The sequence below is a fragment of the Canis lupus genome, chromosome 7 (assembly GCF_003254725.2).
Source record: "Canis lupus dingo isolate Sandy chromosome 7, ASM325472v2, whole genome shotgun sequence".
In the NCBI taxonomy this organism is placed as follows: Eukaryota; Metazoa; Chordata; class Mammalia; order Carnivora; family Canidae; genus Canis; species Canis lupus.
The window spans coordinates 80,676,159-80,690,346 of NC_064249.1; the positions used below are offsets into that span (position 1 = coordinate 80,676,159).

At 43.6% G+C, this 14,188-nt stretch overlaps 1 pseudogene; it reads right to left on the reverse strand.

The window, feature by feature from the left end:
* Positions 1 to 3,093: 3,093 nt before the first annotated feature.
* LOC112648204 (protein maestro-like) lies at positions 3,094 to 13,806 on the reverse strand (annotated as a pseudogene).
* Between the last annotated feature and the right edge of the window lie 382 nt (positions 13,807 to 14,188).

Genomic DNA, 14,188 nt, shown 5'->3' on the forward strand with positions numbered 1-14,188 from the left:
CAGAGTAGCAGACTAGTTTGGACTCTGTTCTTGCTACAATTTGCAACTATGTAGTCATTCAGCAAATGTTTCTGGATCATCTGCTATGTGCTGGGTGCTATGATACACAAGGTGAGATACAAAAAGGAAAACAAGGCATTTTATGGTACAAAAGAAAGGAAAGGCATCCCTCACTCTCACCACAGAATGCTGTGATAACATACATTTCTAGAAATAGAGTTTAAACTCAAAGAGGACTTCGTGAGAGCAAAACAAACCTGGCCAAATGACAAAATTAATGATAAGGAATCTTTAGGTTACTTATTGCTGAGTGACAAACTATCCCAAAAAGGAGTGATTTAAAACCATAGTCATTTGATCAAATTGCTTACAATTTTACAATTTGGGATGGGCTTCACGGAGATAGCCAGTCTCTTTTCCACTTGGTATCAGCTGGGGTGGCTTGCACAGCTGGGGTCTGGCTGGAACGGCCAACTTGTGTCACAGGTCTGGACCTCAGACTTCACGGTGGATTGGGTTCCTCAGCTTTGTGGAAACATGGCATTCCATGCAGTGAGCTTGGTCTTCCCTCCCAAACGGTGATATCCTGGTTATCTGACTTACGTGGCAGCTGGCTTCACCTGGAGCATAAAAAAGGAAGCTGCCAGGGCTCTTAAAATTTAGCCTAAAATTGACATAGTGGTATTTTCAGCACATTCTAACAGATAAAGGAGATCACAAAGCCAGCCCAGATTCAAGTGGAGATGTCTATTTGGGGGCATGTGTGTCAGGGGAGGCATGATTCACTGGAGGCCACCAAAGTAACAGTCTACCACAAATCTTGAAGTCCATTCAACAGCATCTTTCACAATTTTAATCAACTAACGGTATAAGTACATAGATGTTTCTATTCTAGAGTACATACTCCGCCTGCCTCACTATACCTCCGCCTTTTTGAATGCTAGCAAAATGCAGTTTTTTCTCAGGCCACTCACTGATCACTGATCACTGCATCAGATTCTAAACGGACCTTGCAGCATAATTTCAAACAGGCAAACAACTGGGAAGGGAAAGAGGTCTCATCTCAGAACCGTCCCACCTGCTCCAGAGCCTGTGTCACTCCCAAGAGCCCCTAGATCATGTGCCCCAGCTTCAAAAAGAAGAAAGAAAACCCACTCATGCCTGGCTCCTGCTCCCCCTTCTGCCATCTGCCATATGGAGACACCTGAGTCCTCATCCATGTTGCACAGTCCTATCTCTGGAGCACTAGACCAGAAGACTGAGCTCCTGGTTTTCAGAACAACATTAAGATCTCTCTGCAGCATTTATGACCCTCCGTGTTTTCCATTTCCCAATCTGGACACAGTGGTCCAGTAGAGCTTGAACACCAAGTTTGGTGATAATATGAGAATATCTATAGGAGAAGCTTGGGAGGCAAACTGGTTGGAGAGAAGGGGGGAGGGTCAAAGAGATTTTTCTTGAAACTTTTTGCAAGAGCCATGTGATCCCTTGTGGAACTAGAATTGAGCTCCAAAAAATTGACATAATTAGCCAAGAGATGACAAGTAAAAATATATACTTAGGTCAAAAATTAAATTAATAAAAGTGTGTACTTACTACATATAAAAGCAAAACTTAACTGGGTTAAATAGAGCAGGAGCTGAGGGGGCTTTTAAATTTGTTTAGTTTTTGGGTTTGGGGGGTTTTTTACATTGCTAGCCATCAGTCAATTATTCCACATTGAGGCAGAATCACATGGTGATTGAATATAGGCTCCAGAAGGCAGATTGTCCAGTCTTGACTTCTGGCTCCAATCATTCACCAGATCATCGGGTAAGCTCCTTAATTTCCCTGTGCCTGAGTTTTCTCACCTGGAATATGAGGGTAATAATAGTACCTTTCTCATAGGGTTATTGTAAGTACTAAATAATACTTACAAAGCACTTCTTATAGGGTTGTTGTAAATATTAAATAATACTTAGGGTCCAATAAATATTCTCCACAAATGTTACTTCTTAATCCATATGTTACTATTAGCCTGAGATTTTTCAACACATGCTTTACAGACTTTTTTCTCTTTTAATATTTGTATTATGATCTTGGAGGCAATGACTGTTGAGGGTTACAAGAAGCTAAAGATACCCTCCAAAGCACCTTCTCAGTCCCTTGACCAAATTTATTTTATTTTATTTTTTTATAAATTTATTTTTTATTGGTGTTCAATTAGCCAACATATAGAATAACACCCAATGCTCATCCCATCAAGTGCCTCCCTCAGTGCCCGTCACCCAGTCACCTCCACCCCCTGCCCATCTCCCCTTCCACCACCCCTAGTTCGTTTCCTAGTCTTAGGAGTCTCTCATGTTCTGCCTCCCTTTCTGATATTTCCCACTCATTTTTTCTCCTTTCCCCTTTATTCCCTTTCACTATTTTCTATATTCCCCAAATGAATGAGAACATATAATGTTTGTCCTTCTCCAATTGACTTATTTCACTCAGCATAATACCCTCCAGTTCCATCCACGTTGAAGCAAATGGTGGGTATTTGTCATTTCTAATGGCTGAGGAATATTCCATTGTATACATAGACCACATCTTCTTTATCCATTCATCTTTCGATGGACACCGAGGCTCCTTCTACAGTTTGGCTATTGTGGACATTCCTTGGCCAACTTTAAATAGATCTCGGCAATAAAAGGTATTAATAGCAAATTGAAAGTATCAATAGCAGATTACAAAAAAACTTAAGGTAATATTTTCCTTAGCCTCAGAAATTAAAAATAAAATAAAAAATAAAAGATAGGTGACAGAGATGAACTTATGAAGGAAAAGGTTGAGAAATAAGCCCCGAATCTACTTTAAATGTTTTAAACAAAGCATGTAACTTCTGACAAATTTGTCTGGAGAGGAAATGAGATACATGAAAACAATTTAGAATTCACTGTGGATAGACTTATACAATTCCATGCAATTGCCATCAATTGTTCTCCCAGCATCCCGTTTTCTGTTACAATCATGAGAAGCAAGCAGAAGCATGCGAAGAGTTAAAAGAGGGGCAATATCAGCCCCCCAGCAAGGTGCTCTCACTAGAACAATTTCCCTGCTGCTCTGTGTTTACAGAATCTTATTTGCATAGAGGAACTGCTGGAGCTCTGGATGATAGTGGCTCTGAAAGACATCAGCAAAAGTGCACATGAGGGGAGGATTCAATAAACCTCCTTGACTACAATGAGTAGAGTGTGAGGACAATCGATCGTCAGATCCTCAGAGGTGGAGATCAGGGTCTGCGTAGATCTAATGATCTACACTGGATGTGCCAATAGATTTTGTGCATAATCCTCTGGACGTTTTGTCATTTACATTGCAAGATGGGTCAGTTACGATCGAAACATAATTGGCCTGAGTCATTTTATGGGGAGTAACTTGCTTGTGTGGCTGGCCACCTTCTGGGTTGACACCAGGAGGGCAGGGACCTCTGGGAGCATTCTCTCCTGCCCTCTTACTCACCAGCTGCCAGCAGAGTTTAGGGTTCCTTTATTCTTCTTCACTCTGAAATCTGTTTTCCTTTCTTCCTTTCAGATACAGAGAACAGGCTCGAAATGTTGTTTTGCAAGACTGAGAAAAATAATATTTCCATCCTACTGTCAAAGGCATTAGAGAGTTCTATAATCCAAGCAAGGGCACTGCATCCAGTATGTGGTCTGGGGGCCACTGAGGGTATGAAAGTAACTTCCAGAAAGCTTGAAGATGTCAACCTTAAAGGATGTTGCTTCTGAAATGACCACATCTCTAACTTGGGGCTGGTGGGGAGAGCATCACTTTAGAGTTTACCCAGTTATTGTCCCATCAAAGGGGTTCTGGATTCTTTAATTCCTAAATTCTCTTTCTCTCCCTGTCTCTCTCTGTTGTGTGCAATAACTTAAAGAAGACAAGTGGTTTGGTGAAACCTTTTTGTTCGCAGTGGTTTTGAAAAATATTCACCCACTCCAAAGCAGGCCTGACGTTGATCCAACCCCGTTAGGACATATTTCCTCTAAGAATAAGACAAAAGCTCTCTAGAGGATTGAAAAGCCAGGAGTGGGAAATCTACAGTGACAGAAGCTAATGGGCATGAATTAATGTTCTCGTTATGTGGGCTACTGCCCCACAGCTTAACCCCATGCTTCTCGGCCCCCACTCTCCAGTGGCAGGTGCTGGATGGGGCAGGTGGGGCAGGAGCAAATGGAAATTTGCATGCTTGCAGAGAGAGAAATGACACACTGGGCAGGCACCTCCAAGGATTCACATGGCTACACTGCTGAATGTCCATAGCAGAGCCGGCAGCAATAGAGAGGGTTGAGCACTGCAACACAACAGGGCAGCACCACAGCTCGCTTTAGGAATGGCACTGAGCTCTCCCATACTGGGTGAGAGTCACAAACATACCTTGGCAACCTGGGGTTCTCTGTCCTGTAGATGTATCAGGAGGGAATCTTGAGTCTGCTTAACTGACTGGTGAAGAATTTCTTCCATTTCCACCTGGCAAAGGCCGCCAATTGCCCGAACAAGACAAAGGCTGAATATCTCAGGTGGTTATTCTCCTGTGGTTTCCCGGTGAACAAAAGGACAGAACCCAGGTCATTACCAAAAGGCCACTGCACCAGATGCATTACCGCCATCCATCGTTCTTTGTTACTTGGTAGGAGATGGGTCAGATCCAGTCTAAAGCTCTTAGCTGACCGAGGTGGGGGCCAGAGAGGAGGCAGGCTGGGTCTTCAATGAATGTCATCCCCAGCAGACAAGACAATCAGACTGGGGATCACTGTGCTAATAATCCCGGCTTCCCAGCTCTGTTGTTTATTATTCAGTGTTTTGGAGGTAGAACATATTTGTATGGTTCAAAATTCAAAATAACCAAATCATTTTATTAACAAAAGTAAATCTCCTTCTATCCCTTTCTGCCTGCCATTAAATTTCTCTCCCATGAATGAACAAAGTTATAAATTGTGTGTGCATCCCTCCAAAAAATTAAGAAGAAAAAGAATAAAATGTATATTACATAGTCCCTTCTCACATTTTCACTCAGTGGAAGCACACCATGCCCCTGTTACGTACCTTGATTATTCACCCAACCATCTATCTGAGAGCTCTTTTCATGTTGATACCTAAAGGAACTTGGGGTGGCTGCATTGTAATTCATTTGATCCATCTCCTGTTGATCATTCCCAGTGTTTCTGGAAGGACACCTCTCTACACCTGTGGTCTGAGTTTCTCCCTCCTGCAGCAGAAAAAACAATTGTGTTTCTTCCCTGACACCCTGCCAACCCTCTCTGCTTTTAGTACCATTGGCTGGTTTGTCCCTGATCGTGTGTCACTGGGTTCAGTCCTTTCTAGTTTTCCACTGTGAGTGGTCTATCTGAGTATCTCCCTTTCCTGATGAGGAGACCAAAGCTCAGGGCATTTCAGTGACTTGCTCAGAGTTACACTGTCAGGTGACAAGGAACCAGGGTAGTACCTAGTCTCCTGACCATTGGTGAAGGGATTTTATATCAATGTTTCTTGGTCCCATGAAAGCTCTAGGCAAACCAAAGAGAACCAAGCTGAGCTGGGCCTCTTCAGGGGTGAGGAGCAACTAGAATGGAGAGGGGGGGTCCCAGACACTCATCATTTGTGAAGTATTTATTTTCTTTTTTTTAAAGATTTTACTCATTTGAGAGAGTGAGAGAGTGAGAGAGCGCTAGTGGGGAAGAAGCAGAAGGAGAGGGAGAAGCAGATTCCCAGCTGAGCAAACAGCCAGACACAGGGCCCAATCCCAGAACCTTGGGATCACAACTTGAAGCAACAGCAGATGCTTAACCAACTGAGCCATCCAGGCGCTCCTCGTGAAGTATTTAAAAATATTTTTTTAGCCCATAGGGCACTTTTACAAATTACTTTAGTGTTTCACTTTCTTTGCTGTTTACCTATGCGTGTCTGCATCTGTGCATGCACATGCATGCATGTGTTTATAATTCTTTTTTTTTATAATTCTTTTTTTAAAGAGATTTTATTTATTTACCCATGAGAGAGACACACACACACACGCAGAGAGAGAGAGAGAGAGAGACATAGGCAGAGGGAGAAGCAGGCTCCCTGCAGGGAGCCTGATGTGGGACTCGATCCCAGAACCCCAGGATCATGCCTTGAGCTGAAGGCAGATGCTCAACAGCTGAGCCACCCAGACATCCCTGTATAATTCAATCCAATACTACCCTAATGCAATAAGACGTACAAGACCCTGGCCTGGTAGGGACCTGAAAATCATCCGAACCCATGCACAAGTGAGCAACAGCATAAGACAGGTGGTCAAAAGTGCAATAATAGAGATAACTGTCAGGAAACAACTCTTCATGAGTATTGCCAGGTTACTATACAACCAGGGCTTCCTGATCAAAAATTAGAGTCATCTGGGTATTAAAAAGTGATTACATGGCAAGCCAGTTCTGGAAACTAAGATGGCACCTGCAGAGAGATTTAGACATCTTGGAGATATCTGTTTCCATTCAGGGAGGTAGAGTAGAGACCTTCCTCTCCCCACTACCCGCAGAGATGACAGGTTTGCATTCCAGAGCAAAGTTCTTCCTGTCTCTCCAAGTGGGAAGAGAGGCAAATGGGCCAGAAGCTCCTATAGAAACACCAAATTCCATAATTTCTTCCTCTTGTGTGGTGCAGCTCCATCTGGGGAATTAGGTGTGAGGAACTCACAGAAGGTGCTTTGTGAGTAAATAAGAGGTCCATTTCCTGTTCCACATGTATCATCTCCCTGTTAGAGGGCATGTGTGCATGTGGCATATGTGTAACTGCAGCAGGATAGCTGGTTAGCTTGAAAGGAATGGATCCCAGAGTCCCCATAGTTTCAGAGTAAACAATGTATCAGTGCACTTCTGCTCAGCTTGCCATGTCACCTGGCAGTGAAGAGGGCAGGTCCTGTAGTCAGAAGACTTGGTTCATATCCATTTACTGGCTCTTTGATCTTGGACAAGTCACCTAACCTCTCTGTGCCTTGGTTTCCTCATTTATAAAGTGAAGATGAATAGTGCCCACCTCACAGGGTTATTGAGAAGATTCTATGAGATAATCTAGGAAAGCTGCCTAGCACCATACCTGGCACACAGTATTGGTTGCTAAATGCTAACTAGTGTTATCATCACATTCATAACAGAGCATTGAATATACATTGGCACTGTTATCATCATCTTCACCTTCATATCCATCACCAACTTCATCATTGGGGTACACATATTCACTTCTCTATAACAACAAAAAATCCTTCTTTATATGTCTTCCATAACCTCCAGTATAATACTTGCCTCTCAACAATCTCTTAGTAAATAAGTTAATAATACAGACCATGTTCTCTGAGCAACACACCACCCTAGGCTCACATTGCAAATCCCACTTCCACTTTAATAACCCAGATTCTTCTGAATTCTCTCACATCATCTAATAAAGTCCTAGTCTGAAGAGTGATGTCTACAAAGAAAGAGCCCAAACTTTTCCCCTGGATCTTGCCCAAGATGATGGTCAGAGTCTTGTGGATGACTTCAGCACTCACAGGGCCATATAGTCCATGTACCAGCAGGTCTAGGACAATTTTCTTATACTTTCACACCTGTGAACAAGGTTTGAAAAGTGTGAGTAATCCAGAAATTGCTCTCTGTGAGTTGAAAAGCAATCCTACTTCTAATCTTTCAATAACCTAGGACTTGGACTGAGAGTGTGGCTTTCCTCAGGAATTGCTGTAACAGCTGTCATTGAAATACAAGTATTTCCATTAACCTGACCCAAGAGCCAGCTCAGTCTTGAAAAAAAGAACAGAAAGAGCAATCTGGAGAACTTGGCCCAAGAGCACATGAGGCCGGGAAGGGCACATCAAGGAGTGTGGTGGGCTGGATGATCTAGGCATCTAGGACATAATGGTACTTTTATATGGGATGAGATGAAATGGTCACTGAAGTTGACAGATGCTAAAAGCAGAGGTGGGGAAAACATCTTTTACTAAATGGGTACAAACTATTAAAAAATAAATGAAATTCACTCCAGAGGGTGATGTCCAGGTGTGCATTAATTGCATCTGCAGCTCTGTTTCCCAACACTGATAGTATTGAGGTATGATGACCCTCAACCCCAAATGAGTCATGCCTTTTACAATATCCTTCCCTTGAATGTGGAAGGAACCAGTGACTTGCTTCTAGCCTACAGTATATGACAACTGTGATGAGACACCATTCCCATAGTTACATTACATTATATGAGTCCATCTTAGTAGGCACGAGTGGTAGAGGCTCTCCTGCTGGCCTTAAAGAAGTAAGCTCACATGCTATGAGAGGACAGCTTCAAGGAGCTGAGGTGGCCAGCCAGCAAGAAAGCAGGGACCTCAGTCTTACAACTGGAAGGGGCCGCATTCTTTCAATGGCCACATAAGCTTGGAAGAGGAGCCCAGGCTTCAGAAAGGAATGCAGTCTGACCCACACCTTGATTGTAGCCTTGTGAGATCCTGAGCAGAGGACCCAGCTAAGCCATACCTAAGCTTTTGACCTAAGGAAAATGCTAGAGGATGAGTGCTGGGTCTGTGGTGATCTTTCACACAGCGACAGATAACCAGTACATGAGGCGCCATCTTTCAGCCCTGGGGATGCCAGGCCATGAGGGCAGGCCGAGTGACACCTTGCCCTCCTACTTTGTCAGGGGTCTCACAGACCATGTTGCTCAGGCCTCTCATTGCCATATGACACTTTTTATCATTGGGGTTCCGGACTCTTTCTGTCAGGATGAAAAACACATTCTTCAGAGATTCATGCTTCTGGAACTTGTTTCCAAGAGACCAGGGGAGTAAGTCAAGAAAGTCATACCCATTTTAACCCCAATCCCTCCCTCTAAAGAAAATCCTATGTTGCCTGCTCAACTTAGCCCTTCTTTCTCCACCTAAAGACACCTGATTTTTGCTGCAAATACATTAGTTTGATCCACATAATGAAGAAAACAGATGGAAGAGGAAAGAGGAAGAGAAAAATAATTCAGGGCTAGAGGAAGGTTGGTTGAGGTAGGTTGGGGGAAGTAGGGGACAGGTGTTCTAGGATCACCGAGGGTGTGCTAGAGCTCAGAAGAAAGGGGGCTTTAGACAGTTGCTGTGAGCTGAGAGCAGGGATCCTTCGCAGGACAAGAAATGCTATACTGCTTCCATCTCAAAGAAAAGCATTTCCCCAACCTTTCTTACTCCTCCAGCTCTTGCCCAATTTTCTGCTCTACTTTGTAGCTAAACACCTTGAAAGATGTGTCTATACTTGTTTCCTCCAGTTCCTCTCTCCATGATCTCTTGACCCTTCTGCAGTGAGGTTGATGCCTCCCTAATGTGGCTAATTCTCAGTACTCATCTTCCTCAGCTTCTCAACAGCAGTGGAGAAGCAGTCTGCTAGTTGACCCAACTAGCAAAGCACATCTACAAACATTTCAGGGCATCTAAAGGATGTCCCACCCCAGAATGCATAAGTCTGAGCCATTAAGATTAGGGAAAAAAATGCATATATAATACAAATTTGGGATGCTGTGTGGCTAATGCAGGAATCTACATCAAGGACTAAACTCTTCACTGCAGGGCAAGAGCTGAGTGACCTCCATGGTGAACCTCTGATACCAGGAAGGCTCCAGTGTTCTGTGCCTTAGAGGACACAGCAACATGTGCTGGTGTCAGAACCAAGAGGATGCAAGGTCCAGACAAGATCCAAGAAAAAGCCACCTCCCCACCATCCTGAGTAGTGCAGGGCTGCAGACTGGACCACAGTCCTATTAGGTATTTAGGTGATTACCGAGCCTCATCATTATTTCTCAGTATTCATTGCAGTTCATTCTATACTTTTATATAAAGTTTGCAGCAAGCTAAATTCTTCCCAGCTCATCTTGTTATCCTGGAAACATTCTGTCTGTGTTATAAGAAGTGTCAGGTTTTTTTCAGAAGGTGCCTCAGTGGAGCTGTGGAACGAATGCAGACCAGGCAAACACACGTTACAAGTGGCTGTTGGGGAGGGACCTCTGTTTCTAATATTTTGTGACAGATCTTGGAAAAGAAAGACATCATCGACATCCATTTCTTCTTAGGTTGGATGGTGGGGATCGCAGGGACCCGCCCAGAGTTCCTTTCTTTATTTGGTCCATGGAACTAAAAGAAAACAGAATTATCATATGAGCTGCAAACACTCTTCTAAGCCTTGTCATAGATGATCAGTGTCATACAAAGCACAGTAGCAGGGTAGCAACATAGAGAAGCAACATCCTTGAGGCGTGTCCTTTTGGAAACTGTCCCCTTGGTGAGGAGATGGGATAGTCCCATCAAAAGGAAATGCAGCAGGTGCATCCAGATGGTTTGTCCTATGGTTCTCATCACATCCTAGAGCCTTCTTGTATCAGAATTACCAAAGAAAGAAAATAAAGAGTCTGGGCCCCATACACAGATTCTCATGAGTTAAAGTAAAGAGTAACATGAAACTTCACGGTTTTTAAAATTTCAAGAATGTAAATTGGTACTGCATTTTATAGGGAATCTTTATTTTATTTTTTTTTAGAGGGAATCTTTATATCATTTCTTACAATTTTGAAATGTGTGTATCTCTCAGCAATTCTTGCATCCCACAGATACATCATATACTCAAAGACATACATACAGGATATGTATTATCACTTTGTAATGAACAACATAATGTTCTTTAATAGTTGTAACTAGTGATTTAATATAAATAAGTTATATATATATAACAAGTATACAACTACAGATGATCACAATGCAGTCATTAAAAAGTATATTGGGGGATCCCTGGGTGGCGCAGCGGTTTGGCGCCTGCCTTTGGCCCAGGGAACGATCCTGGAGACCCGGGATCGAATCCCACATCAGGCTCCCTGCATGGAGCCTGCTTCTCCCTCTGCCTATGTCTCTGCCTCTCTCTCTCTCTCTGTGTGACTATCATGAATAAATAAATAAAATCTTTAAAAAAAAAAAAAGTATATTGGGCAAAAAGAAAAGCACAAAAGTATTTTAAAAAGAAAAAGGAAAATTTATATAGATAATATATGTTAATAAAAATAACTTTTTGGAAGAAAAAAAGAATATTGGGAAGATCTACAAATGCTAAAATGAACTCCAAAACATGCTGTTGAGTGAAAAGTGAAATTTAGTGTGCTACTGTTGGTATGTAAAAAGAACATTAGAAAGGGAAATATATATGTATACATATGCTTACATGTGCATAAAACAGGGAAGGCTACCCACAAGAAGTTGTGTTTTTTAAAAACTATTTATTTAATTATTCCTGAGAGACACAGAGAGAGACACAGAGACACAGGCAGAGGGAGAAGCAGGCTCCCGGTGGGGGAGCCCAATGAGGGACTTGATCCCAGGACCCCGGGATCACACCCTGAGCCTCAGACAGATGCGGAGCTGCTGAGCCACCCAGGTGCCCCACACACAAGAAATTTTAACAAAAATTGACACCGAGGTCAAAATCTAGCAACCAGATTGAGAGGAACACTTACTTTTTCATACTTTTTTTATATGCCTAGTTTTGTTATTTTACCATGTGTATATATTATTTTAAATACATATTATCAATAAATACAGTTCACAAAGTATTTCTAATCCACAGCCTGAGTTGAGGTACACTAGTACAGACTAGTCTGAACTAGTATAAGTCTGAAGTAGTGGGGTGCCTGGGTGGCTCAGCAATTGGGCAGCTGCCTTTGGCTCAGGTCGTGATCCCAGAGTCCTGGGATTGAGTCCTGCATAAGGCTCTCTGTGAGGAACCTGCTTCTCCTTCTGCCTGTGTCTCTGCCTCTTTCTCTCTGTCTCTCTCTGTGTGTGTGTCTCTCAGGAATAAATAAATCTTAAAAAAAAAAAAAAAGTCTGAAGTAGTATAATAGAATTCATTGCCAGCTCCAAAGTCATGAAGACTTTTTATGTTTTCTTCCAACATTTTATATAGTTTTAGCTCTTATATTTACACTGTTGATCCAACTTGAGTCCTTTTTTTATGTGGTACATGGTAGGAGTCTAACTTCATCAGAACCACTAACTTTTGTTTTTGTTAAATTTTTTTTTGAGTTGGAGAAATGCTATGCAAGCAGCTGCAGAGGTTCTCCATGGCTAGCCACCATAAGGTCACCTGAAGAACTTTCCCTCTCCTAGTGCCCTGGCTGAGCCTGAGACCAAGTCTATTACCAACTCTGGAGGTGAGCCCAGGTATTCATAATTGTAAAGCTCACTCAGTAATTCCAACTAAAGTGAGTACTGACCAATCACCTTGGTTTGCCCCACAATACTGTGATTTATAATAAATATTCAATTGGCCTTTGTCCCCATTCCTGGCACAGAGCTCCTTAAACCTCTTAGAATTTTCAAAGTGATGATAATGATCAAGGCGTCTTTTGTCATGTTAATGAGGAGACTTCCAGAAAGCCCTTTCTCACCAAAGAATGAAGCTGATTGCCAGGGGAATAAACCTTGTGATTGGAGGGCTGGAAACTTCAGTCCCATCCCCTGCTCTTGGGAGGCCGGAGGGGCTGGAGATGGAGTTCCACAACAAATTGCCAATGATTGAATCAATTGTGCCTAGGTAAAATGAAGCCTCAACAAAACCCCAAAAGGATGGGGCTCAGAGGGCTTCTGGGTCATTGAACACGTGGAAAATTTGAGAAGCATGATGCACTCAGGGCATAGAAGCTCTATGCCCTCTCCCCATACCTCACCCTATGCATCCCCAATCTGGATTTTCCTGAGCTATATCCTTTTATAATAAACTGGTGACTCAGTAAACATTTGTCTGATTTCTATGAGTTGTTGTGGCAAATTCATCAAACCCTCGGAGGAGGATGTGGGGACATCCAATCCATAACTGATTGGTTACAAGCACAGGTGACAACCCAGATTTGCAACTTGCATCTGAAGTGAAGAGAGAGGGGATTGCCTTGTAGGACTCTGGCCTTCACCTGTGGATCTGACACTATCTCTAAGTAGATAGCGTCAGAACTGAATTGAATTATAGGACACCCAGTCAGTATCTGTTGAGAATTGCAGAATTGATTGGTTCTGTGGGAAAATCATGCACAGCGGTTTCCTGAGACTTGGGATTTTGAGTGCTAAGACCAGGAAAGCCCCAGGCAAACCTGGACATGTTGGCCACCTTACTTATTTATTTGAGTTACAAATGTATTTAAACTCAGGTGGCTGACAAAACTCAGTCCTATTAAACAGCTGTGCTTTGGAACATTTGACTCTGACCTGGAGGTGTGTTGGGAGTTGGTTTCTCTCCACTGTCTTTGCCCCTCTGCCCCTGCTGGTTTCTGTAATGCTTTCTTGGTCAGAAGACACTGGATAGATTCATGAAAACACCTCCTCATCTCCAGCCCCTAATCTCTATTAATTCCTCATCTATGGCCAGCACACCTCCCCTCACTATTACAATGAGGATCTTAAATAAAAGTCAAGGAAAAAAAAATCACCCCTACCAATTAGCAGTATTTTTCATGTTTGAATAAAGGCATTCCCATAAGTTTTACATCAAGCCAACAGTTCTCACCCCTGAATCTATGCTAGAATCACCCGGAGGACTTAAAACACAGATCCCCAGCCCTGATCCCCAGAGTTGGATCCTCTGAACCATCAACTCCCAGGACCCTGGTCGGGGTCACCTGTGACATCACGGACCCTCTCTGGTCACCAGTCGTGGTTGGCCATGACATCCCCTCCTCTCTGGGGACCCTGAGCAGGGTCGGCCACAACATCACCTCCTCTCTGGGGACCATGTGTGGGGTCAGCTGCGACATCATGTCCTCTCCCAGGGCCCCAGGTGGGGTTGGACAGGACATCCTGTCCCTTCCTGGGACCCAGGTCGGGGTCGGCCATGAAGTCCCCTCCTCTTTGGGGACCACGTGCAGGGTCTGCCGCGATGCCGCATCCCCTCCCTGGTCCTTGGTCGAGGTTGAATGCGCATAACTCGCCTCCCAGGACCCTGGTCGGGGTCAGCTGTGACGTCATGGACCCTCCTGGGTCCCCGGTTGCAGTCCCCTCCTCTCCGGGGACCCCGGTTAGGGATGGCCATGACATCCTGTCCCATCCTGGGTATGTATGTGGTTGGGGTCAGACATGACATCCCGTCCCCCCATGGAACCCTGGTCGGGGTTGGCCGTGACATCCCGACCTCTCCCA